This window comes from Podarcis melisellensis (genome assembly GCF_964234715.1).
Source record: "Podarcis melisellensis genome assembly, chromosome: 4".
Lineage (NCBI taxonomy): Eukaryota > Metazoa > Chordata > Lepidosauria > Squamata > Lacertidae > Podarcis > Podarcis melisellensis.
Window position 1 is genome coordinate 22,672,281 of NC_138531.1, and position 23,825 is coordinate 22,696,105.

Here is a 23,825-nt window from a genome sequence, read left to right on the forward strand (position 1 = left end):
GGCCACATTCTCTTCTGGGAAACTTTCCAGGGGCCATATGCCAGTGCTGGGTAGGTCAGAGGCAAAAGTGCACTTTTGTGTAGTAGACTAGTTTTTGCACACAGTCACACCCGTTTCTTTATCAGGATACATTCCAGTCAAGCAAAAACCCTCAAGGAGGGTCTAGAGGTGCAGTCTGAGGTATACAGCAATGACAGAGGAGGGTTTGTGACCTGGAGAGAGTCCTAAGACTCTATAGAAGTGATTCTATATACAGAGAGAGAACCTATAGGAAGACAGCTTAACACAAATAAACTGGGGCATTTGTATTGGGGAATCCATCAAAAAGCCACTTTGATCTCTTCAGGAGTGAGAATGCTAAAAAGGGAACTCCCAACCATCACACAGTACAGGTAATAATTAGCAATGTGAGTGAGACAGGCAAGTGTGTTAATGGCAATGCTCATTTGCCTAAGGTTTGAGTTTTATAGCAAAACATATGATTGCATGTGCCTCATGTATATGAGTGATATGGAAAAAAAGGAATAGCAAAACTGCCAGCCAGATTTTTTGTTGTTGTGAATAAACAACTGTATATGTGTTTGCTCTGTGTGTGTGTGTGTGTGTGTGTGTCCTGGGATGACAGGTAAAGTAATTCTGAGTCTGTGCATAGAGCTGAAATTCACAACAGGTTTGTTTTGCTGATATCATAGATTCAGGGTGGTGATGGGGAAAGAATTAGAATCTGATTTTCTAGTTTGCAGTTTCCTTTCTTATTCTTCAGTAAACAGATTACATAATTAGCAGTTGTGCTATCTGGAAACTGGGAATGGGCTTCTAATGGAAGAAAGCAAGTAGCAGTATTATTGCCTTTTAGCTGGTTATAGTTTTTCTTTTGTTTTTGCAACAACCTGCTGTGAATTTGCAGGTGTTCCATACTGTTCACAAATCAGAACAGAAAAACCACTACTGAGATATCATCACAAAGATTGGGATGGTCAACTGTGGTCACTACAGCTTTTATCCTGCACCTACATTTGTTCAAAAATCTGCAAGGAGCCAGCCAGAGCATAAGAACAGCACTGTGGAAAATCCCAATGTAACATGAATGCTTGCCCATTTGGATGGCGTGCTGATATAACTTTTTAAAGAATAACTTTTTTGGGAAGAACTGTAGCTCAATGGTAGAGTATCTGCCTTGCATGCAAAGGGTTTGAGTCTCAATCCTTGGCACCTCCAGGTAGGGCTGGGAAGAGACTCCTGGAACCTTGAAACCCTGGAGAGTCATTGCCCTCAGTGTAGATAATTCTGAGCTAGATGGACCAATGGTCTGATAAGGCCACTGGCTATGTTCCTCTAAGTTTGGAGTCAGTATAAGGTGTTTTCAATGTCTGTGTGAAGGATGCTGAAGGGCACCAGCTCCTCACCACTAGCATGTCCAGGGTCCACAACCATTTGTATATATAGTTTGCATGCATGCATGAGAATGGGCTCCATGCATGCATGCATGCATGCATGCATGCATAGTGTTCCACCACACAAGTAGGATCCTGGCTGTATTGCCAACACTTAGAAAGGTGGAAACCACTGAGCCTAGAATCTGATGTCTATGGAATTCAAATATACCACAAGATATTCAAAAGAAGAAATATTAAATATGGGAGGATAGCCAATTGAGACAATAAACAAACCCCAAACGTATCAGCTGTGTTGCAATGACAGAATTGTGCAGTATTTTCCCCACAGATGATAGAAATTTCAGAATGCCCTTTCCGCATATGTTCTCCTAAAATGGGTAAGTGACATATGCTATTTATCCCTGCGACAAGCAATCTCGCTTTACCAGTGCAGATTATCTGCTGGAAGAAAAGGTCACAAGAGTTCTGTTTTTGTGGCTCTGCAGTAATTTACTATAAATGGCTATTGTGCAAAGATATAAAATGAAGTGCTTATGATTATTTTCTTTAAATTACACATATCTGGTAGATACCGTTTTCTTATAAGGGTTGTGTATGGATAAGTGGATAACTTCAAGTTCATTCTCCAAACAAGAAATAAACACCTATACAATGAGGTTCCTTTCAGGATATAAATAAGTACTCAACAAATAAGTACTCAAAACTAAGTTTGAAATAATTAAGTTCCTTTCTATGGAATTACAATGGTGTTAAGTGCTCCTTGCTCTGGCTTCTCTTCACACTAGAGCTAAACTCAAACCATTCACTGAGTTTGGGTTTTTTTGGAAGTGTATTTCCCATTTCAATGATTTTCAGAACTTGCTGCAAAAATACTTGTGTTGTTCTTACTCTGATTTTTATTGCACTCTTCTTACTCTTTGCTCACATAAGGTTTTATGTTGAATTTGTACTCGGTGCATCAGGGTGTTCCAAAGTGGTTGTTACTGACCCCCTGAGGTCAATGGAACTGACCCTTCAGATGCTCCTGGACCTCTTGGTGGCTTTCAATATCATTGATCATAGTATTGTTGTAAGATTGGGTGTTTGGACAGCAGAAGGTTAACGAAGCCAGGAGGAGTACATAAACTTGGCCAGCTCTGCTGACCATATCTTACAATTTTCTTTTGTTAAGAAGATCACTGGCAAAACAGTCAGCGGATGCTTTCTAAATGGCTAGGAATTATCTGGTAGGTCACAGAAAGGTTGTTATGTGTACAGTGGTACCTCGGGTTACATACGCTTCAGGTTACAGACTCCGCTAACCCAGAAATAGTACCTCGGGTTAAGAACTTTGCTTCTGGATGAGAACAGAAATCGTGCTCCGGCGGCGCAGCAGCAGCAGGAGGCCCCATTTGCTAAAGTGGTGCTTCAGGTTAAGAACGGACCTCCAGAACAAATTAAGTACTTAACCCGAGGTACCGCTGTATACCTTTTCCACCTTTCAGCTGAAGAGGATGCGATCTAGATTTGTGTATCTGTGAAAAGCGACAGACTGCAGATTTTAGGAGCATAGGGTGTTCCTTTATACCAAATTACACCATTGGTCCATCTAGATTTTTCTAGGCAGCAGCTCTCCAAAGTTTCAAATGCGTCTTTCCCACTACCATCTGGGGATGGTAGGGATTGAACCAAAGACCTCATATAGATTAAACTACAGTCCTGCTGGTTAGGCTATGGCCCTCCTTGTTTTTGAGAGGCAGGGAGAATGAGCAAGGTGAGTTTACAGGGCTCTGTCAGCTACCAGCATCAGGAATGGAGGGTGTCTTCTGTGGAGGTATGATGTGGGGCAATGAATTTAGCTGGCTGTTTGGGGTGTTTAAGCCGTGTCTTCACCTGTGCTCAACTGAAGGTGTTTCTGGTAGCTGGGTGAGAAATGATATGTGTGTGTACTCTCTCTCTCTCTCTTTGCAGAGGCAGACTGAAGCATTTTTGGCACCTGAGGCAAAAATCCCTGCTGCCACCCCCTACTGTGGGTGGACAAACTCCCCACCACACTGTCAGGTAGGAGGAAAGATCTCCCCCTCCTGCCTAGTGGCAAAGCTGGGTGGTGGTACTCAGGAGGAGGGAGGCGTTCCACTCCATCTCTGCCCCTAGAGGCTGGGAGCAAAGCTAGGCCGTTGAATGGGGGTGCCTCCTCTGTCTGTCTCTCTTTGGAGTCTTCCTTTATCCCTGCCTCCATTAGATATCCTACTCCAGTGTTTCCATGTGGCTGAAACTATTTAAACTGTTAAACACTGCCAAGAGAAAGCTTGTACTTCTCTCAAGCGTGTTCTTGATATTCATTTTGCGCTGTTGCGATAGCAAAAAATCCCAAGCTAATTCTATTGGCAGTTAAACGGTTCGCTGATTCATAAAAAGCTTGTTTAAGAAAATGTTTGCTTGTGGCAATAATGGAAAAAAAGGGCAAGTGTTCCTTTGAAACACAGCCCTGGGCACAGAGAGGGATGTTCTGTCTAGGGATAGAGATTGCCACTGATAATTGCCCATCTGCTTGAGTAGCCCTGGGTACTCGAGTGCAGAGCAACACAGCTTATTGTAGTAACACATTCATGAACTGCTAGACTAGCATGGACCAGGTAATGATCCAAGATGCACTGAGCATAAGAAACAAATGAGGGAATAAGATATTAGAAGAGAGAACTAAAGGTTTCTCTGTGGGCAATCCGTTCAGTTCTTGCTTGGGCACCCTTATTAGAAGCTGGTCAGGGTTGGGGAGTGTTTTCCTTTTCACTGGCCAAGAACATTGTCTTTTTTCCCCCTATTTAGAAAGCTGCTCAATTCTCGAGTATGGAATAATGAAGGAACAAGCCACTGGAGACCTGGTGCATTTAAAATTTGCAATGCAGGCAGGGCACGGTGCCATTTTCCCTCCTCACTGGGATTCATTTGGAGAGTTCTTTCCCACAGAACTGTCAGCCTGACACGTTGCGTGGCACCTACTTGCCCGGGTGTTTGTATAGGAAAGGAGGTAGGAGGCATATGAATCAGTGCCGTGGCCTGCCAAGAACAACGAAGTAGGTACACAGCATTGGGCGGTGGGGGGGGGAGGGAGGAAACTGCGACAGGACATCTAATGACCGCAGCGAGACAGCATCACTGGGATTGTTAGAAGTGGGCACCCCGTGGCCACAAGTGACATCACTTCTGTGCCACGGTCTGCTTCAACAGAGAAAAGCTGCTTCTCACAGCGAGAGGGGAAGAGTGCGTTAACGCCAATTTGGCAAATGAAGATGGACGTGTGGGTGAGAAGTTTGGAAGATTTGAAATGCAGGCATCCAAAGCCTTGTTTGCAGCAGATGCGCACTAAAGCTTCTTAAAGAACACTATCCAAGAGAAGGCACTGGGGAAATAATGGCTGAGAGAATGCAGCTTAAATTTCCAAGCCATGTGCTGAAATCCTCCGTGGACTCACTGGGGGGTAGATTACTAGGCTGACTCTAGGCTAGTGAATGCCAGGAGTCCTTTATTTAAGAAGTGACGACTCCTATGCAGTAGACCAGTTTTGAGATTTAGCTGATCCGGTGTGGAGCCTTGGGGAGGTGCACTAGAGTTGCCCATGGCCTGGAGCTCATCACTTTTAAAATTAAAGGTAAAGGCACCCCTGACTGTTAGATCCAGTCACGGATGACTCTGGGTTTGCGGCGCTCATCTCGCTTTACTGGCCGAGGGAGCCGGCGTACAGCTTCCAGGTCATGTGGCCAGCATGACTTACCTAGCTTTCGAACTGCTAGGTTGGCAGGGGCAGGGACCGAGCAACGGGAGCCCTAGGCTCTGTGGTTTAAGCCACAACACCACCCGCGTCTTTGAAATTAAATAGAGCAAGCAAATAAAACCAGAAGCAGCTTGCAGTACACCATGAGTGGTCACTATTCAGGACACAAAACAAATTATTTTGATGAGGTGCACAAAATGGTTTGCATATCTGGACTGAGACAATGGCTTCCACAACATGATGGTATGTGAACAGTATGAACTCGATGGGAACCTTTATTTTGGATTGCAACATTCTCTTTGGTTTTCATGCGTGTTCTGTTCCACGCCATACTCTAATGGTCTTTCTGATTTACGAAGACTATTAGTGCCGCATATCCAGGCAGGTGACTGAATTTCATCCATTTCAGTTCCCATAGTCATCATGACGTACAGGATGTGCTTCAGCTGATTTTGGTCCTCCAGTGGTCACCAGAGTGAATTACAGCATCCAGCCAAGAAAAGTGCTATCTAAAAATGCCCAGCGAGGGTGTAGTTTTGTGACATTATGCAAATGTTTAGGAGTCGGACAAATTTTCTGGTTGCCAGCTGGGAAGGTGGTATAGATGGTACCATGCAGGTTGCTAATTCAGGTTATTCTTTCTGGTCTTATCTGATCCTCTCAGTTTCTTCTAGGCAGGCTTATTTGCCAGGCCTCAAATCTACTTGAAAAATGTGTCCTATGACCTTGGAGCTCTGTCTCCAATGAGTAACAGCTAGCAGCAATTAAGGAAGAAGGAAGTAATAAGAGGCAATAGGAAGATCATACACCCTGCAGAAGACACAGGAGGATAAACCTGCAACCTTGGTAACTGTTATAAGGACCAATTTTTAGAAGTCAGCGGCACCTTGATTTTTTTTTTACGTCTGTCTCTCAATAGTGGAGAATATGTTGTAGGTTTTATAGCTTGACTTAACAACCTTCCATTTAAAAACAAGTGCTCTAATAATCAATTGAGGAGGTAGCAGTCTGCCAGGAAGTTAGTTCCAAGCAGTTTGTGTGCATTGCACTTTGTACAGTCCAAATGGCACATCTAGTAACTGCACTATAGTTTCTGGCAAATGCCGGCAAATGCACCGTTATCTGGCCTTTCATACTTGAGACATGTATATTTAGGACTCACCCTATTTTGTGGTTGTAAGTTGTTTAAAATTGTTTTCAGTGTTGTATTAAAAACAGGGGGGAAGGTGCATAATAGATAAAAACAAAGCAAAACATTATGTTTGAAGGCAGGAACGTAGTCTTCCAATTCAACCTTCACTTGCCACCCCTCTCTGATGTGTGATACTAATGGTCATATTATGGGACTGGTGGACACCCCCTACACAATCTTCATTAGCTGTTTGAATATCAACCTTCCTGTGAATCTTGGCTAATTTTTTTCTGGATTTGTGTTATAACAGGAAAAAATACAAGGAGATAGAATATGGTGTAGTGATTAGATTATTTTAGGTGGCAAACCCATGTTCAAATCTCTGCTGGGTACTGATTAAGTTGGAGCAATCGTACTCTCACAACCTAACACATCTGAGGCACTTGTCAGGATCCTGAGAAGAAGTGGAGGGGAAATAGAAAAGAAAAGATGTGCCAATGGGGGAAAAAAGTTCCCCATTTCCTGTCTGTCCCCTTTAAGATAGCAAGTGGGGAAACGAGAAGTCCCGAAATCCAATAATCATATGAATGACAGCTTGTATTTTTTATATCCCACACTGCAAAAATAATTGAACTGACGTCATTACAAAAACAGAGTCCTAATAGCTACATGCCTTTAAAGTTAACGTATGGTTAATGGCTGGGCCATCTTACCTCCTTGTCCTATTTTGTAGGTAATCTTTTCCATCAGTAATTGGTTCGACTAGCTAAGATGAGGGTGGCATTTCCAAAATGCCATCCCATTTATAGTTCAGAGCAGCAATGAAAGCACCGAAAATGTAGAGCTCTTTTCCTCTTATATCTGTCCTGTGGATAGAAGAAAATAAAGGGCTAACAGAACAGCCGATCATTACATTATTTGGTACGCTTTTCTTTTTTTTAAAAAAAGTTATGTACAAAGTGTCTAGAAACACTTTTACTCATTTTACATGCATGGCACTCAATGAAATGCCAGGGGATTTGCATGAAAAATGATCTTGAGAGCCTGAAGTCAAGAGCACAGGTCTCAGTGTCGGCTCAGTGCAGCAACTTTTGATATGGTGACAGTTCTGGATGCCATTGCCAAGAGTTGCTTCTTGTCCCTGGTGCGATATCGCTTATATTAGACATATCATGCAAAACCAGCTGGAGGAATCAAGTTTTTCAGCTCCATGCTCTGATCTTGAGCAGCAGACTTTTTTTGTGGGAAATACAGCTGCCAATTGCAGATTTCAGTGGGCACTGCATCAGTCTGCTCAGGACTATCCATATTGCCAACTAAGTAAAGGGCTCAGGTGTTTTGTACACAGAACTACTGTATTTTTCGCTCTATAGGACGCACCCAACCATAGGACGCACCTTGTTTTAGAGGGGGAGAACAAGAAAAAAAAAATTTCCCCCTCTGTGCTCAGTGCCCCTTCAGTGAAGCGGCAGGAGAAACAGAGCCCCTTCCATTTCTCCTCCCGCTTGGCTGAAGGGGCGCTGCGCAGCTCGCCCTCTCTGGTGAAGCCAGGAGAGTCTTGCTCTCCCGGCTTCAGCAAAAGGAACCCGAAGCCTGCGGAATACAGCAGGAACTCGCGCTGCATTCTGAAGTCTTCAGGCGGCTATCCCTGAAGCCTGGAGAGCAAGAGGGATCGGTGCGCAACGACCCCTATCACTCTCCAGGCTTCAGCGAAAGCAACGCAAAGCCTCCCGAGCGTGGAGGGAGCGCTCCCTCTGCGCTTCGGAGGCTTCGTGTTGCTATCGCTGAAGCCAAGGAGCCTGCATTCGCTCCATAGGACGCACACACATTTCCCCTTAATTTTTGGAGGGGGAAAAAGTGTGTCCTATAGAGCGAAAAATAAGGTATATTTGCAAATTTGTATACACCCTAAAAAAATGAAAAACTGATTGAAATGGGGGATGTGGTAAGCACATTCCCATAGAAATAGAAACGATCAGTCCCTGGAAACTCAGAATGAACTTGCAAATATTCATGGCACAAGTTCTTTGAGAGATATTGTTGGCACTTGTCTGTCTCGGGAGGCAATGGAGTGTGCCTTTGGAGTCTCTGGGAGGACATGGCACAAAACGGATGCTTCAGATGTCCTGTGATATATGCTTCTAAAATATCCTAAGTTGCTTTTAGAAATCTTGATATGTGAAAAATGCAAAGGTACACAGAACGGTTATGTATCACTTTCGGTGCTGCATGCTTTACAGAGCTGAGACTGAAACCATTTGAACACTCTGGACCCATCCAAATTGTTAGGCCAATGTAACGAGGCAGTGTTGCAAGTGGCAAAAACTGGAGTGTGCAAGTCCTAGTTCAACAGAAATGCAATGCTACAGAAATATGTTTTAACAAAAGCCCTAGTGAAAAAAGTGAGCCAAAGTGAACAAGTGGGAATAATATATTTTGAAGTCATTAATACAGTATTTATTGAAATAAACAGGAGATTTTCTGAAAATGATGAAATAATCATTGCAGTGGCATCTGTTGATGATTTGGATTTTGAGGAAACAAACCCACTTAGTTCCCCAGGAATCCTACTTCTTAGAAAATAAGTGTTTTCTCTGGCCAAAAATGTCTTATAAAAACAAATGTTTCAAAAAATCTACAAGCAAAGAGTGGCATTTGCAGATACATATCAACTTCTGGCTACTGAAAAGCCTTTTGCCTGCAGCACGACCATCTGTGACTCACCATTTCCTTTAACCTAGACCAGCTGCAGAGACTTTTAGTGTTTAGCAAATAATAATAATAATAATAATAATAATAATAATAATAATAATAATAATAATTATTATTATTATTTATTATTTATACCCCGCCCATCTGGCTGGGCTTCCCCAGCCACTCTGAGTGACTTCCAGCAAAATATTAAAATACAGTAATGCATCAAACATTAAAAGATTCCCTAAATATGGTTTTTCTTCCATTTGTAAAAGGACAGCTAAACTGTTATTTTGACAAACTTACATTAATGTACTCCCTCCCCCTTTTTGAAAAAGTTTATTGTGAGCCTATTATCTAGAAAGGGTTCATTTGCATGTTTCTCAAGCATTTTTATGTTGATGAAAGTAGCCTGTGTTACCGTCAATATTTTACAATATTAAGGACATTAATCTTATGGACTTCAATAAAGTTATTGTCAGGGGTTCAGGAGCAGAGACACAGGAGAGGGAGCAAATGGAGAGCGAGGAGGAGGAATCCGAGGGGGGAGTAGGCAGTGACAGTGGTCAGAGAGATTCCACGAGTCTCACCAGCGAATCGGAAGACTCACAGAAGGGAGCGCCCATGGCCAGGGCGAGGGGGGTGCCAAAGGGGAAGCCCCAGAAGGAAGGGGCCAGCGGGGACTCCTTGAGCAGCAGCTGGAAATCAGGACCAGCTTCCCCACCAGAGCACAGTAGGGGAGAGGAGTCCCAGGAATCGGGAACAGTGTTCTCGCCACCAGCGAGAGGAGAGGAGTCAGGGTTGACCACGCCCACATCGGAGAGCGGGGGAACGGTCAGGAGGAAGGTTACCGGCTGGGCGCGCCGCCAAGTTCAAATGTACAGGCGAGCGGCACAGCAGGTAGCCCGGATGGGGAGCCAGGTCCTAAAGCCCGCCGGAAGGAAGGGCAAGACTCAGGAGGGTCAGCGTCAGAAGAGTCCAGAAGGGAGGAAACCCCAGGGGGCAGAAGGACCCAGAGGAGGAAAGAACAGCGGAGGAGGTGGAGCCGGGCCAGGATCTTAAACTGGTGCGGAAGGGGTAGTGATTCAGAGGGGACTTCGCCGATCTGAAGTCAAGACGTAGGGCTGCACGCTCTGGGGTTTGAAATGGAAACTAAACTTCAATAAAGACTTTTGTACATTAAATCAACTGGGCGTTGGTCCTCTGTGAGCTGGGACCTGGAGGCAGTCCTGACAGTTATGTATATTAGTCTCACAACCTCTCCCTTAAACCTTACCTTTGGTTGCATCCTTTAATGTGTTTTTATTCTTTACCTGTTGTTGTTTTGCCCTGGTGTTGTGCATTTTACAAGATTAAAACTGAATTTCTGAGAAAGCAGATCCCACTGTTCTATCACTTCCTAGTTATGCCATAAGTTATTTTGTTTTATTACAGTGTTCAGTATTTTGTTCAGTGTACTTAACACCCTTGTTTCTGATGAAGCATAAAGCATGCATCTCATTAATTCCTGATGTTCACAATGTATGTTCTGTTAACTCAGCTTTTATATAGAATCATAGAATCACAGAGTTGGAAGAGACCACAAGGGCCATCGAGTCCAACCCCCTGCCAAGCAGGAAACACCATCAGAGCACTCCTGACATATGGTTGTCAAGCCTCTGCTTAAAGACCTCCAAAGAAGGAGACTCCACCACACTCCTTGGCAGCAAATTCCACTGTCGAACAGCTCTTACTGTCAGGAAGTTCTTCCTAATGTTTAAGTGGAATCTTCTTTCTTGTAGTTTGGATCCATTGCTCTGTGTCCGCTTCTCTGGAGCAGCAGAAAAACAACCTTTCTCCCTCCTCTATGTGACATCCTTTTATATATTTGAACATGGCTATCATATCACCCCTTAACCTCCTCTTCTCCAGGCTAAACATGCCCAGCTCCCTTAGCTGTTCCTCCATAAGGCATCGTTTCCAGGCCTTTGACCATTTTGGTTGCCCTCTTCTGGACACGTTCCAGTTTGTCAGTGTCCTTCTTGAACTGTGGTGCCCAGAACTGGACACAGTACTCCAGGTGAGGTCTGACCAGAGCAGAATACAGTGGCACTATTACTTCCCTTGATCTAGATGCTATAGTCCTATTGATGCAGCCCAGAATTGCATTGGCTTTTTTAGCTGCCGCGTCACATCGTATATAACCCATTATGTAAGTTAATTCTCACTTTGCACAGAGTAATATTCTTCTTTGCCAGTCTGGAGACAGGGGATCTGCTGGCACCCTGCACCATAAAAAGAAACCTCACCAAGAAACGCTGCTTCCCAGCATGGCCACAGGGCTGCACTAATGCTTTCACGGTGAACATCAGCAAATTGAATAGAGCCTGGAAACAAACTTGCAGCCAGTTCAAATTGGGTAAAGTTGGTATGATGGAATCAAAGTGCCTGGCACCTGGCTGCAGGATTATTAATATACTAGTTATGATTTATGGAAGCTTTCAAGTACTGGGTCAGCAAACTGAAAGCTTCCTACTAGTTCTATTCCACTGTTTCCTCTCCTAGGTAAAATCTATGCAGCTTGCATTTTATGGGATTAAAAAATAATAAAGCAGTATACTTTGGGAAAGAAAAGGCGGTGATGGCCTGGGACTTGGGCTCGGACTCAGAACCAGAGGAGACTCAGTCTGCACTGGATCCTTTGCCTCAGGCATCATCTGAACCAAGTCTGGGGCCGGATCCTGAAGAGTCCCAGTCTGCACAGGTTCCCCTGCAACAAACACCAGTTGGGCCGAGTCAGGGGCCTGAGCTTACCCTGGCTCCAGATGCAGGGATTACCTCATTGCCTTCAGCTGGGCCATCACTTACAGCTGCTCCACTACTGGTTTGGTCAGGGGAGGCTGAGGGGGCCCCTGAGTTTAGTAACCCACCGACGTCTCCCAAGCTGCAGAGACTAAGGTCTGAGAGAAGGAGAGACCTGAGTACGCACAGGAGGAGTGCTCGCCTTTGGGTGAAGCAGGGAGGTGAGTCGCTGGGGGATCAGGATCGGCCGCTACCCCAACAAAAATAAAAGGCTGTCGGACCCCGTCCCAGGTTGCAGGAACAACATTGCTGTATGCTTGATCCTGCCTGAGATCCTGTTCCTGTCCTTGCCTGGTTTCCTGCCTCATGTCCTGCCTTGGCCCTGTCGGACTGACTCCTCGCGGAACCTTTGGATTCTGGACCAGTCCTGGACTGCGTTTCACAGGGTTACCCCTGGGCCCAGCACAAAGGCTTTAAGTCTTTTGTGTCTCGTATATGTGATGTCCAGGATCATGGGGATGGCTAAAAAGACATCTCTTTTAATAGATGAAATCTCTCTTTTAATAGATGAAATCATGGCTCTGGTTCAGCAAGGCTAATCTTAGCTCTTATTGCTTGAGTACTTTCAAATCATATCCTCCAGTAGTTCACGGGTGAAAACAGGGATAATCTTGTGTACTTACAGCAGTACTTACAGTTTGCTGACCCAGTACTTGAAAGCTTCCATAAATCATAACTAGTATATTAATAATCCTGCAGCCAGGTGCCAGGCACTTTGATTCCATCATACCAACTTTACCCAATTTGAACTGGCTGCAAGTTTGTTTCCAGGCTCTATTCAATTTGCTGATGTTCACCGTGAAAGCATTAGTGCAGCCCTGTGGCCATGCTGGGAAGCAGCGTTTCTTGGTGAGGTTTCTTTTTATGGTGCAGGGTGCCAGCAGATCCCCTGTCTCCAGACTGGCAAAGAAGAATATTACTCTGTGCAAAGTGAGAATTAACTTACATAATGGGTTATATACGATGTGACGCGGCAGCTAAAAAAGCCAATGCAATTCTGGGCTGCATCAATAGGACTATAGCATCTAGATCAAGGGAAGTAATAGTGCCACTGTATTCTGCTCTGGTCAGACCTCACCTGGAGTACTGTGTCCAGTTCTGGGCACCACAGTTCAAGAAGGACACTGACAAACTGGAACGTGTCCAGAAGAGGGCAACCAAAATGGTCAAAGGCCTGGAAACGATGCCTTATGGAGGAACAGCTAAGGGAGCTGGGATAATCTTGTGTACTTACAGCAGGCCTCATGTCCTGCCTTGGCCCTGTCGGACTGACTCCTCGCGGAACCTTTGGATTCTGGACCAGTCCTGGACTGCGTTTCACAGGGTTACCCCTGGGCCCAGCACAAAGGCTTTAAGTCTTTTGTGTCTCGTATATGTGATGTCCAGGATCATGGGGATGGCTAAAAAGACATCTCTTTTAATAGATGAAATCATGGCTCTGGTTCAGCAAGGCTAATCTTAGCTCTTATTGCTTGAGTACTTTCAAATCATATCCTCCAGTAGTTCACGGGTGAAAACAGGGATAATCTTGTGTACTTACAGCAGTGCCATTTTCACATCAAGGGCCAACTGCATATGTCTCCACTTCTCTCATTCTTAGGTGGAGAGCAGCTGCCTGCTATTTCTTTACTAAGGTCTGTACTTGTTTCTCATTCAGAAGAAGTTCATTAACTGTTTGTAACTTTTTATTTTATTTTTTAAAAGTATGATCCAATTTAATGTCATGGCAGGCCTGGTTATAGTTAGTTTCATCATCACAGCCAACCATATTATTTCTCAAAGATGACAATGATTCAATTTATGACAGAAACAGAGGCTTTACCAACCCTGCATAATAAGATACAGGACCACTCTCTCTGTAATTGTTAATATTATTATTAATTACTTTACTTTACTTTACTTAATTTAATTTAATTTAATTATATTCCATTCTTCATCCAGAAGGAGCTCAGGACAACAAACACAGGTAAAACAATTAAAACATCTAAAACCAATTTCAATGCAGATGCAAACTTGGGAAGGTCTATACCTAAAAGCTTTGTTGGCAGACGAAGGTCTTTTCACTAGACACTAAAAAGTCCTGTTATCATAGCACTTCAATAGAAAAGCAAATTTGGAGGGGGGGCACATGTGCATGACAATGGAGGCGGTGGCTTGAGACTGGTATCTCCATAAGCCTTTTTTTTAAAAAAATCACCCTCTGCAATTGTATATGGCTCAATTCTGCACCCAAACAGAGCACTTCAGAAGGCAGTGGTTCAGAGACAACTTTTAAGTTAAAAATTTTGCTCTCTGTGCAATATTAAAACTTGTTGTTGTTGTTGTTTAGTCGTTTAGTCGTGTCCGACTCTTCGTGACCCCATGGACCAGAGAACGCCAGGCACCTCTGTTCTCCACTGCCTCCCGCAGTTTGGTCAAACTCATGCTGGTAACCTCGAAAACACTATCCAACCATCTCGTCTTCTTTTGCCCCCTTCTCCTTGTGCCCTCCATCTTTCCCAACATCAGGGTCTTCTCCAGGGAGTCTTCTCTTCTCATGAGGTGGCCAAAGTACTGGAGCCTCAGCTTCACGATCTGTCCTTCCAGTGAGCACTCAGGGCTGATTTCCTTAGGAATGGATAGGTTTGATCTTCTTGCAGTCCATGGGACTCTCAAGAGTCTCCTCCAGCACCATAATTCAAAAGCATCAATTCTTCGGCGATCAGCCTTCTTTATGGTCTAGCTCTCACTTCCATACATCACTACTGGGAAAACCATAGCTTTAACTATACGAACCTTTGTGGGCAAGGTGATGTCTCTACTTCTCAAGATGCAGTCTAGGCCTGTCATTGCCCTTCGCCCAAGAAGCAGGCGTCTTTTAATTTCGTGGCTGCTGTCACCATCTGCAGTGATCATGGAGCCCAAGAAAGTAAAATCTCTCACTGCCTCCATTTCTTCCCCTTCTATTTGCCAGGAGGTGATGGGACCAGTGGCCATGATCTTCGTTTTTTTGATGTTGAGCTTCAGACCATATTTTGCACTCTCCTCTTTCACCCTCATTAATAGGTTCTTTAATTCCTCCTCACTTTCTGCCATCAAGGTTGTGTCATCTGCATATCTGAGGTTGTTGATATTTCTTCCGGCAATCCAGCCCAGCCTTTCGCATGATGAATTCTGCATATAAGTTAAATAAGCAGGGAGACAATATACAGCCTTGTCGTACTCCTTTCCCAATTTTGAACCAATCAGTTGTTCCATATCCAGTTCTAACTGTAGCTTCTTGTCCCACATAGAGATTTCTCAGGAGACAGATGAGGTGATCAGATGAGGAGACAGATGAGGTGATTAAAACTTACTTTGCCCCAAAGTTTGTGGGCCCTGGGGAAAGTGGGAAATGTGGAATGGTGCCTAATAGCAAGCCTAACTCCAGTGGAGGAGAAGCCTCAACATATCCAGCCCTCTCCCTAGACTGTATGGATCGAAAGCTTGCATGCAGAGCTTATTCAAAAATTGCAAGATGAGTTTTCTACCTTAGAACTGAAAATATAAAAATTAATAGATACCAGCAGTAAGAAGAAAAACAGCGGGAGAGGCCCTTGAGTTGATTCCGCACTCTCACAAGAGATATAGCTATTGCGTTTACTAATTCCTCCCAAAGAAGAAGAAGAAGAGAAGAGTTTGGATTTGATATCCTGCTTTATCACTACCCAAAGGAATCTCAAAGCGGCTAACATTCTCCTTTCCCTTCCTCCCCCACAACAAACACTCTGTGAGGTGAGTGGGGCTGAGAGACTTCAGAGAAGTGTTACTAGCCCAAGGTCACCCAGCAGCTGCATGTGGAGGAGCGGAGACGCAAACCCAGTTCACCGGATTACGAGTCTACTGCATAAAGCCACTGACATGACAGAACTGTTTCATAATATTATCTTTACTGAATCTCTCTCTCCTTTAGAATAATAATTGATTGAGGAAGATGCAGAAGATCTGCCTTTACATATGTACCTGGGATGAATGGCAAGCGGCAACCATCACAAAATCTCTAACACAGGATAAATAGACCAAAACCGCCGAAACTAAAAACGTCTGCATTATCAAGATTAATACATCCATACTATTACAGGAAATGCTGAAAAACATTTGCTGCACCACAGTTCAAGATTGGCATGATATGTTTCATTCTTTACTTATTGCAGTATTCCCTGATTTACTGGTTCAGTAAGATTTAGCATACCTTATTTAATCCCTTTAACTTTTCAAAGTATTACTGTTTATAGCTTGCAGGGTTGGGATGCAGAAATTGTACTCTTGGAGCCTATGTTACAGTCATGGCTGTAAAAGACATGCCTAGGCATTTGTTCTCCTCACAATTTGCAGGTCCATTGATGGTGGAATCCCCTTGTGGTATTTCTACAGAGCTGCTGATTTCTGGTTACTCCCGCAGTGAACTTGGAAAGGATAAGGGGGTTAGTGGAGGGAGGTTAGTGGGTTATGGTTCTCATTTTTGTTCTGTTTCTTGCTGCTGTGCTATGGGAGACTTATAGACGCTTGACACCTCTCGGTTCAGAGATGCTATCCAAAAAAATTTCCCCTTGAATCGATTAATCCATAGGCGATATTAAATTGCTCACATTAAATGTAAGGAGTCTGAGGGATGTTATAATAGTGGAGGGTCTCCAACTAGTTAAAGAGTTGGAGGTCCTCTTTCTTCAAAAAAAACCCCAAGATGTTAAACAAGATCCACAAGGCAGGTTTATTTTTGTTTCAGGCCAATGTGATGATAAACAGTTAACTCTGGCATCTATTTATGGTCCCAAATCAAACCAATATTCCTTTATGGCAAAGACCTTGAAAAAAACTTAATTCTTTCACTAAAGGGGAAATTATTGCAGCAGGAGATTTTACTATGGGCTATGATAATATGCTAGATAGTAGTTTAGCTTCTGCATCTAATAGTAGGTGAAAAGAAAATTCAGTAGCACTACCCAGGTAAGGAATGCAAATAATGTACTAAGTCCAATTTCTGGGAATGATGACAAGGAGGTGGCCCGTGGATGCCAGAAGTGGCAAAGTCAGTCTGTGTATAACCAAAGAATTTAATGGAACCATCCCAGCAGAAGAAACTTGGATACGCCGCATAACAGAGATGAAGGAGAATGAGAACCAGAGAGCAGTTGTTGAGGACAAGATAAGCAAAAGCTTTTCTTAGCTACAGACAGAGTCACAGTGGTAGCACATGGACCACAGCCATGCCAAATCTGTACTATCCATTGGTCTCCTGAAAAATGGCAACAGCAAACAAGACATAAACAATAGTAACAAATACGTGACCTTGATTCAGTCTTAGTAATATTCTGCACAGTGTACTGCAACAATCAAAAGTACAAGATTGTTGACAGCACAAATGGCTTTAATTTGGACAACATAGCTGTCAGGGTTTCTGGGAGAGAGGAGGAGATGACAGAGGAGACGGAGAGCGAGTGGGAGGAGGGGCAGAAGGATGAGGAAGAAGATGACGGAATTCTGAGGGAATCCACGAGTCTGAGCAGCGAGTCAGAGGATTCTCAAAAGGGGGTTACCTTAATCAAGCAAAAGGGAGGAGAAGGGAGAAGCGGAGAGGAGCCCAGTGGAAGACAGACGCAGCAAGAGGCGTCTCAGCCGGAACGGAGAAAAGGGGGTGGAGTCGTCAGCCTCTCGGAGGGAGCAGGATTAGGAGAGAACAGAGAAAGGGGGTTGGAGCAAGGTGTTCAGCCGGAAAGGGTGGAGAGCAGAACAAGGGGTGGTGTAGCGGTCGAAAGAAAGGTCAGCAGCAACGTACGCGCGCCAAGTTCAAACGTAGAGGCGCGCGGAAGTGGAGAGAGCTCAGGGGAGGAGCCCGGCCCTAAAGCCAGAAGGAGGGGGGAAGAGGCGGCAGAGGATTCAGCCTCAGGCGAGTCACGGAGAGAGGGAGCCCAGGGGGGCAGGAAGACCCTGCGGAAAAGAAAGGAGAGGAAGAGGTGGTCTAGAGCCAGGCTATTAAGTTGGTGTGGAAGAGGGGAGGAGTCAGAGGGGACTTCAGCGGTCTAACGTGACAGACGTACGGCCACGATGCTGAACTGTACGAGAAGCAGAAATCTTCAATAAACTTTTCCTGTAAATAAACTGCAACGGAGTGAGGTCTCTTGTGAGCTGGGACCCGTCCTGGGTGGCCGTGACAGTAAGTCCCCTCTCCTGGATGTCAGGGTTTCTGGGAGAGAGGAGGAGATGACAGAGGAGACGGAGAGCGAGAGGGAGGTCCTGCAGAGGCTGAAGGACCACAGGCTGTACGCCAAGTTGGAAAAATGCCAGTTTGATGTCAGAGAGGTTGATTTCCTTGGCTACAAGTTGTCCGACGAGGGACTGGCCATGGACAGGGCTAAGGTTCAAGCGCTGTTGGACTGGAAAAGCCCTCGAAATCGGAAAGAGGTCCAGAGGTTCATCGGCTTTGCCAATTTTTACCGCAAGTTTATTAAAGGTTTTGCGAACGCGACGGCGGCTATCACTGACACCCTCAGTTCCAAGAAGAAGAAGTTCGTCTGGACCGAACAAGCGGAGCGGTCCTTCCGGACGCTTAAAGGTCTTTTCGCCTCCGAAGAGCAGCTGCTCCACGTGAATCCCGGCAGACCCATGCGGGTAGAGACCCTTCTTTTTCTTCTTTTGCAAGAGGATTCGCAAGGCAACTGGAGACCGGGTGCGTTCTACTCCCGGAAGCTCAGCAAGACGAGAGCAAGCAATTATACCATATGGGACAGGGAGTTGTTGGCCATTCATGCAGCTTTCAAAGCGTGGCGACACTTCTTAATAGGAGCCAAGCACACGGTGCAAGTCCGCACGGATCACAAGAACTTAGAGTATTGGCGGACGGCTAAGTTACAGACCCAGCGACACATGCGCTGGGCGGAGTTCTTTGCGGATTTCGACTTCAAAATAGAATACATCCCAGGAGACTCCAATGTTATTGCAGACGCGCTGTCCCGAAAGCCGCAATACTTGGAGGAAGCAGCTCCAATCGCAGCAAAGCACATTTTCGCACCGCAGGCGTGGACGTGCGCTACCATCGCAGTCGACCTGGACGCGGTGCGACGCGCGTTGCAAAGGGATCAGTTTGCACAGTCCAAGATGGAGGAGCTACGCGGAGGGTCGCGAGACAACGATGAGTTCCAATTGCAAGATGGACTTTTGACTCGTAAGGGTGCCCTTTACGTGCCCACCGACGATCTTCGAGCCAAGGTTCTGCAACAATTGCATGACGCCCCTAGTGCAGGCCATTTCGGCAAAGAGAAGACGATGGAATTGGTGGCTAGAGACTTTTGGTGGCCCCAGATGAGAGGAGAGGTGGCGGACTACGTCGCCAGGTGTGATATCTGCCAGAGGTCCAAACCAGTGCACCAGAAGCAGGCGGGATTGCTAGAACCGCTGGAGACACCGCAGCAACCGTGGGAGAGGGTAGCGTTGGACTTTGTTACGGACCTGCCCAGCTCCAGAGGTAAGACGGCGGTGTTAGTGGTGGTGGACTTGTTCACCAAGATGGCGCATTTCATCCCTTGTGCCAAGGTGGCGACGGCAGAACAGACCGCAAAGCTCTTCATCGATCACGTCTTCAGAGTGCATGGACTTCCGCAGTCCGTCTTGTCCGACAGGGGGCGCCAGTTTGTTTCCACTTTCTGGCGAAAGCTTCTGGGCATATTGCACGTCAAAATCAACCTGACATCGGCGAGACATCCACAAACCAACGGTCAAGCGGAGAGGGTCAACGCGATCATGCAGCAGTACCTGCGGTGCTACGCCAACCAGCGACCTGCGGCGTGGGTGGACTATCTGCCGATGGCTGAATTCGCCTACAACAACACGAAACACGCATCCACCGGGGTGACGCCTTTCTTCGCGAACAATGGCCGTCATCCCAGAACCTTCCCGAGATTTGCGGCACCAGGAGGGGGGGGGCCTCAAGATGCCGACCAGTTTGCAGCGGAGTTGCAAGAGGTGCACGAGGAGCTGCGGAGACATTTGGAGCTGGCAAAACAGGCGTATAAGGTGCAGGCCGATAAGCACAGGAGGGCGGGAGAGGACATCCAGATTGGGGACTGGGTGTGGTTAGCAGCCCACGCGATGCCGGCCAGGTCATTGGCCAAGAAGAAGTTAGGACACAGGCAGCTAGGGCCATATCAAGTTGAGGCTAAGATCAATCCGGTGGCTTTTCGTCTAGCCCTTCCGGAGGGTTCCAGGGTGCACCCGGTCTTTCATAGGTCGGTGCTCACTCCCTACAAAACCCCACACAGGTTTCAAGAGTCAGGAGCACTCCCAGAGCCACGTAGGAGGGCGCCTGAGGGGGGGGAATCGCCAAGACCAGAACCTCTTAACGAGGTCACAGAGATACTGGACTCGAGATGGGGGGAGGAGGGAGTTGAATATTTTCTAGCCAGGGAAGGCACTCCGGCCTCTGCCAATAGCTGGGTGCCGGGTTACGCGTTGGACGAACCCCTGTTGAAGGAGGAGTTCCATGCACTTTTTCCGCACAAGCCCATGCCCGAGGAGTATTTTGATGATTGGCTTTTCACGCCCACTTTGTCAGACAGCACGTTCGAGGGTTTCTCCTCACCCGAGGGCCATACGCCCGAAACAAGCCCGACCAGGGATCCGAGACTGGGGGGGGAGGAGACAGGCCCTTGTTGGTGGGTGGATCAGCCAAGGGAGGCATGGAGTCAGAGATGGATGGTAGGTCCTTGGCAGGCAGCGCCAGGAGAAGCAGTGATGGAGGAAGAGACTGTGAGGTCTGTGGGTGGGGAACCCGAGTTCGAACACACATATACGGAGATGACAGAGGAGAACGTTGAGGTGGACAACTTGTATCCTGAACCGACCCAGGAAGTACCACGTTTTCCTCAACCTGCACCCGGCGAGCGGGAGGGGGGAAGGGGGGGCTTCGAGGGGGGGATGGATGTCAGGGTTTCTGGGAGAGAGGAGGAGATGACAGAGGAGACGGAGAGCGAGTGGGAGGAGGGGCAGAAGGATGAGGAAGAAGATGACGGAATTCTGAGGGAATCCACGAGTCTGAGCAGCGAGTCAGAGGATTCTCAAAAGGGGGTTACCTTAATCAAGCAAAAGGGAGGAGAAGGGAGAAGCGGAGAGGAGCCCAGTGGAAGACAGACGCAGCAAGAGGCGTCTCAGCCGGAACGGAGAAAAGGGGGTGGAGTCGTCAGCCTCTCGGAGGGAGCAGGATTAGGAGAGAACAGAGAAAGGGGGTTGGAGCAAGGTGTTCAGCCGGAAAGGGTGGAGAGCAGAACAAGGGGTGGTGTAGCGGTCGAAAGAAAGGTCAGCAGCAACGTACGCGCGCCAAGTTCAAACGTAGAGGCGCGCGGAAGTGGAGAGAGCTCAGGGGAGGAGCCCGGCCCTAAAGCCAGAAGGAGGGGGGAAGAGGCGGCAGAGGATTCAGCCTCAGGCGAGTCACGGAGAGAGGGAGCCCAGGGGGGCAGGAAGACCCTGCGGAAAAGAAAGGAGAGGAAGAGGTGGTCTAGAGCCAGGCTATTAAGTTGGTGTGGAAGAGGGGAGGAGTCAGAGGGGACTTCAGCGGTCTAACGTGACAGACGTACGGCCACGATGCTGAACTGTACGAGAAGCAGAAATCTTCAATAAACTTTTCCTGTAAATAAACTGCAACGGAGTGAGGTCTCTTGTGAGCTGGGACCCGTCCTGGGTGGCCGTGACAATAGCATTAGCCATAGTGAAGAAGAGTGTGTCTGCTCATATATGTAAAAGAGCAGGTGCTTTGTATTTGGCAAATATATTCCAAAATCAACCATTGCCAGGTGGTATTGTTAAAATCAGTTGTGAAATATTGGCTTGGTGCCACTATTGCTGCAAGGTTTTCCAAGTGCGAAAGAAAACAGCAAATGTTCAGAAGCTGATTGTTCAAAACCAGAAAACGGCAGAGTACAACAGAACAGTACTCACTGTGCAACTACCAAGACTTGAAGTGAAAGTCTAGTGATGTAACTGAAGTCACAAAGGAGAAACAGTTGCTGCAATCATAAGAAAGAAGTATATGGGAAGTGCTTCATGATATTGCAAAGGAGAATGAACCAGAAGTACACCTGTGAGAGGAACCCATCTGTGTGTAGGCAAGAATCTGCTTCAGTGTATTGTGCAATTTGGGAAGATACCAGTCCAGGTCAATACTGATGACATGACTGATATACTTAGAGGTGATGTTGGTTTCTTGGGGAGCCAATCTATCAGCATGAATGCCAGGGGAGACATCAACACCACAACATGGCAGAATAGCTTTTCTTTTAACATATAGATATATAGATATAGATATAAAGATATAGATATATATCAAAATTGATGAAACAAATCTATGAAGTCCAATCTATGAAACAAAGAAGTTATGTAATTATTTGACTTAACTATATATGTGTGTTTGTGTGTGTTTCAAAAGTTAACTTCAAATCAAACAATTACATAACTTGTTTCATAGATCTGACTTCCCAGCCCCAACCCCACAGTGTTTTTATTCGAATTCTTATATATCAAGCTCCTATTACAAAAATCCCTCTAATACAGTGGTACCTCGGGTTACAGACGCTTCAGTTTACAGACTCCGCTAACTCAGAAATAGTACCTCAGGTTAAGAACTTTGCTTCAGGATGAGAACAGAAATAGCGCAGCGGCAGCGTGAGTCCCCATTAGCTAAAGTGGTACCTCAGGTTAAGAACGGTTTCAGGTTAAGAACGGATCTCCGGAACGAATTACGTTCTTAACCCGAGGTGCCACTGTACAATTATCTTATCATTTTTCTTTTGCTGCTCGTATCTCGAATTCTGCCAGCAATTTCCTTTGATTATAATACTTTTTCAAATAGTCCACAAAAGACCTCCACTCTTCTATTTAAAAGTTCATCATTTTGGTTTCTTAATTTTGCTGTCAGCTTTGTCCTTTCCACATAGTCCATTACTTTTAAAAGCCATTCCTCCTTCATTGGAACCTCCTTTTCTTTCCATTTCTATGCCAATAGTATTCTAGCTGCTGTTGTCTCACACGTTTAAAATAGGTAACTCTAAATCTTTTTTAAAAATACTTACCGAAATAGCGAATTTTGTCAAGGCATGTTAAAGCGCAAAAGATTAGAATGAAATTGGGGGGTGAGGGAGGGGGCAGACTTCTTTTGTGAAGAGATTTACTGCAGCTGTCACGACTTCTAGGTCTCTTCAGAGATTGCTTGCCACGCGGGAAAGCAATTTGCTTAGGCCACTTTTAATGCAGTCTCAACATAAAGAAAAGGGCTGCTCTGTATGGGAAGGGTTTCAAAGAGATGTGGGGAAAGAGGAGCAATGAAGACGACCTTCACTGAGCTTTCTCAACTCAGATGGCTTCACAGAAACAGTCTGTGGTGGCAGTTTCAGGCCTCCACACTTGCCATTTCTGCCAAGGACAGCGCCTTCTGAGGTGAATTGTTTGCGCAAGAGTCGAGAAAAGGCGGCAAAGCAACAGGTGTTGGTTTTATGATGGAGCTGGTGTAAAGCTTGGGTCAGCCATAATGGAAGACTGCTGTCTATTTTTGATAATTCTCAAAATATTTTTTTTAAGAGTTAATACTTTTCTTTGTCCTATGGCAGCTAGATTAATAAAAGCAAGATTCTGCACATAGCTAAGTCTGAGGGCATTCTTCACCCTCAGAACATTATGGACTATAGTTGTCATAGATATAGAACCTACTTGTCATTGATTTAAAATCTGGTTGTCCCACACTTGTTTCTTTTGTTATTATAATTGTCTTGTTTGTTTTACATCTATGTACATTACACCTTGATGTTAAAAACTTAAAAGAAAACAATGAGTTCCATGGGGAATCAAATAGCACACTCTTGGAGCCGTAACGGCACATGGGAGAAATACAAAGATATAAGGAAGAATAAGTCATTATGCAATAAAAACAAACAAATCATTTGCCACCTGCTGATTTACAGTGTATAGAAACATACAAGTTTGGCAGTAAGCTTCCTGTATCCTTATGAAC

The 23,825-nt window shown here is 45.5% G+C and overlaps 1 long non-coding RNA gene across 1 annotated transcript; it reads left to right on the forward strand.

The window, feature by feature from the left end:
- The first annotated feature begins 259 nt into the window (after positions 1 to 259).
- On the forward strand, positions 260 to 6,496 carry LOC309368366. Its single transcript, XR_014167738.1, has 4 exons — positions 260 to 392; positions 3,348 to 3,437; positions 4,203 to 4,404; positions 5,813 to 6,496. It is a non-coding gene; the product is annotated as an uncharacterized lncRNA (long non-coding RNA).
- Positions 6,497 to 23,825: the final 17,329 nt, after the last annotated feature.